The sequence below is a fragment of the Hipposideros armiger genome, unplaced genomic scaffold (genome assembly GCF_001890085.2).
Source record: "Hipposideros armiger isolate ML-2016 unplaced genomic scaffold, ASM189008v1 scaffold_36, whole genome shotgun sequence".
Lineage (NCBI taxonomy): Eukaryota > Metazoa > Chordata > Mammalia > Chiroptera > Hipposideridae > Hipposideros > Hipposideros armiger.
In genome coordinates, this window is record NW_017731386.1 from 5,986,626 (window position 1) to 5,990,764 (window position 4,139).

Genomic DNA, 4,139 nt, shown 5'->3' on the forward strand with positions numbered 1-4,139 from the left:
AACATGGATGGACTTTTGGAGGGTATTATGCTAAGTGAAATAAGTTAGTCAGAGAAAGACAAATACCATATGATCTCACTTATATGTGGAATCTAAAGGACAAAATAAAGAAACAAACAAAATAGAAACAGACTCAGATACAGAGAACAAACTGATGGTTGCCAGGTTGGAAGGGGTTCAGAGGGTGGGTGAAAAAGGTGAAGGGATTAAGAAGTACAAATTGGTAGTTACAAAATAGTTACGGGAATGTAAAGTACAGCATAGGAACTTTAGTCAATAATATTGTAATCACTATGTATAATGCTGGGTGGGATACCAGACTAACTGGGGAGATTACTTTGTAAATTATATAAATGTCTAACCACTATGCTGTATACCTGAAACTAATATAAAATATTGCGTGTCAACTATAACCGAAAAAAATTTTTTAAATGATAAAAATTTTTTATTCAAGAAAGCTATATGCTATTTATAGACATACACTAAAAACATAAGGACTCAGAAAAGTTAAAAGTGAAAGCAACCTCACCAAAGAAAATATACAGATGGCAAATGAGCATATGAAAAGATGCTTCACATCATATGTCATCAGGGAAACGCAAATTAAAAAGATATACTACTACACACCTGTTAAAAATGGCCAAAAACTGAAACACTAACACCATCAAATGCTGATGAGGAACTCTCTCTCATCCAAAAAGAACTCTCATCTATTGCTGGTGAGAATGCAAAATGGCACAGCCACTTTGGAAAACAGTTGAACAGTTTCTTACAAATCTAAACACACACTTACCATACCATCTAGCAATCATACTCCTTGGTGTTTACACAAAGGAGTCGAAAACTTCTGTCCACATAAAAACCTGTACATGGATGTTTATAACAGCTTTATCTATAATTGCCAAAACTTGGAAGAACCATGATGTCCAACAGGCAAATGGATGTCCAATAATCTGTATAGCCAGACAATGGAATATTATTCAGCATTAAAAAGAAATCAGCTATCAAGCTGTGAAAAGACATGGAGGAACCATAAATGCATATTACTTAGTGAAAGAAACCAAGTTGAGAAGGCTGCATACTGTATGATCACAATTATTGGGTTATCAGAAAAGTCATGACGCATTTTTGCAATGAGAAACAGAAAAAATACGTCATGACTTTTCCAACAACCCAATATATGATATTCTAGAAAAGGCAAAACTATCGTGACAATAAAAAGATCAGTGGTAGCCAGGGGTGGGGATCAGGATAAACAAGCAGAGCACAGAGGATTTTTAGGGCAGTGAAAATACTCTGTATGATATTACAATGATAAACATATGCCATTATACATTGGTCCAAACCAATTGAATGTACAACACCAAGAGTGACCCTTAGGGAAACTATGGACTTTGAGTGATTATGATGTGTTATTTTAGGTTTATCCTTGATTAAAAAAAAAAAAGTACCACTCTGGTGAGTGTTGCTGATAATGGAGGAGGATATGCACATATGGGAGCAAGGAGTATATGAGAAATCTCTGTATCTTCCTCTCAATTTTATTATAAACCTAAAACTGCTCTAAAAAATAAAATCTTAAAAAAAGTGCAAGTATGAGAAATTTACACATAGAAAGGTGGAATAGTTTATACTGGACTAACCCTCCCACAAACAACAATTATAAACTCTGGCTAAAATACAAAAACAACTATTTGAAAGCAGTGGAGAACAACCAAAATGCAGAAACTAGAGAGAAACCAACTCTTGAAAAAGTGGAACTATACTAGGTGAGATATGCCTTTATACAGCTGCTTGTTGAGGGCAGACAGCAGCCTAAACTGTTCAGAGTAGCTGAAACTCAAGAAGGAAGTTACCGTAGTATTGAGACATCAAAGGATGAAGTTTGGAGCTAGCAGAGCAACTAGAAAGTGGGAAAGGAAATCCTAGAAAACAGGAAACCCCAAAATATATGTTTATAAACTCCACAATTCTTAGCTGAGCCCTGAATCACACAACACAGGAGAGACCCCAAAGAAAAGCAACAGCTAGATAGCTGAAAGAATATCGCTGTTGCACAAATGCAGGGGAGACAGAGTTTGGAGTTTAAGTCTAGCCACGTAACTGCCTGCCAGAACAACAAAAATCAACACACTTTAAGAGAAAAAAAAATTGAAGATCACAAAAACATATCACCCACAATATCCAGTTTACAATAAAAAAATTACATGAAAATGTGATCTACAATCAAGAAAAAAAGGAATCAATATACACCAAACACAAGATGACCCAGATGTTGGAATTAGTTGACAAGGACTATAAGGCAGCTACTATCAATATGTTCAAAGACCTTAATAATGACGAGAGGAAAATCTCATCAAACAAATGAAAGCTATAAAAAGAACTACATAGGACCAGGCAGAACACAGAAATACAAAGTCTGAAATAGAGCATTCACCTGACAGGTTTAACAGCAGATTAGAGACAACTTAAAAACAGATCAAAAGCAATGATCCAATCTGAAAATCTGACAAGAAAGAATAATTTTTTAATTAACGGACAGCCTCAGTGAGCGATGATGCAATAACATCAAGTTTAACATATGGGAAATGGGTGTCCCAAAAGGGAGCCCAGAGAAACTTATGCAGAAAAGTATATGTAAAAATAATAGTTGAAGGGCCGGCCGAGTGGCNTATCATGGAATAATTCTACTGTTCTGAGAAAATAAATTTTAAAAGTCATAAAGGTCATAAAAACAAAGTTGGTGATGAGGAGTTTAACTCAAGTTTTAAAAGTTAAGTTCCAAAATTTTTTTCAAAATGACATCATTTTGAAAATAAATTTTATGTCTACTATGTTGTTGTAGACATAAAGAAAAAAGTTTCAGTAGAGTCACAACTCATTACATGCTCTTTGGATATTTACTGAGTCCTGGACAACTATGTTCTTGATACTGACTACTGTACAAGCATGAAGGCAATGGTCCACACCAGGAAAGATCTTATCACACTGTCAACCACCAGTCTAAGAGACAAGCCATTCACAATACAAAAGAGAAACATCAATTCAGGAAACCTGGCAGGAAAAAGACATCCAGATAGGGAAGTTTCTAAACAGGTTTTATCAGAAGGCAATGTAAGACTAAACTTTCTACAAAATTTTCTTTAAAGTAATTTTTTTCTATAGTTTTTTTCTGCCTCTCTTTTACTTAAAACCCTTTATGGCTTCCCACTGTCTTTCTGTTTCATTCTAAAGAATACTGTTACTGCAGGACCCAAACCTGCGAGTCCTCACTAAAAAAATTCCATGGTCAAATAAGTTAGGGAACATTATATACGCAATTTGCCCTGAGAGATACATACTATATATTATCACATTAAAGGGTCTGTGAAGTTCTGCAATAAGGAAACCTATTTAATTTTGTTAACTCAGAATTTCTCATTTTCAAGCATGGAACTTTACCTAACTACTTTTTCTTTCTTTTTTGTATAACATAGAACAGGTCTCAAACAGCAATAAATAAAGTAGTAAAGACTGGTTTCAAATCCTGCAATCAGGCAATTTTTAAGCTATGGATTATTTTCTTTCTGCAAAATTGATATTTCTGTGAATCTGCAAATTCCATGAAAAAAGAGATCCCATTGTGTTTAAAACTCTCATGAGGGAGGCCTTTATAAAGTGAGCGTTAATTCTGTAATATCTTGATTTAACTGTTTTATGTTCAGATTTCTGTATTGTTTCTTAACAAAACATATACCTTGATATAAATAGTTGTGGACAAAAATGGGAAATCCAAGTCACCATTCTATAAATTCCTAAAAGAATCTACACACTTCCCTTCAGAGAAGCAGAATTTGTCAACTATTTCTACTATCAATTTTTTTTCTAAGTTTAGAACATTCTAAACTTCTATCCTATTGGCATTAAATACTGCAGTTAGGAAATGCAACATTATTTCATGTAGGATACAGTGAGGAAGGAGTTAACACAGAGCAGATCTGTTTTACTCAGTCCTTGCTAATCTCTGGGGAATGCCTGGAGCCATAGCAATGACCCCAGACCAAACTCTGAGAACTAAACTCCTGGAATGCTCAGTCACTGGTTAAGGATGTTAGAGGAAGTGGGTCAGGATGTACCAGGATGTTGGCACTCTTTAAAGT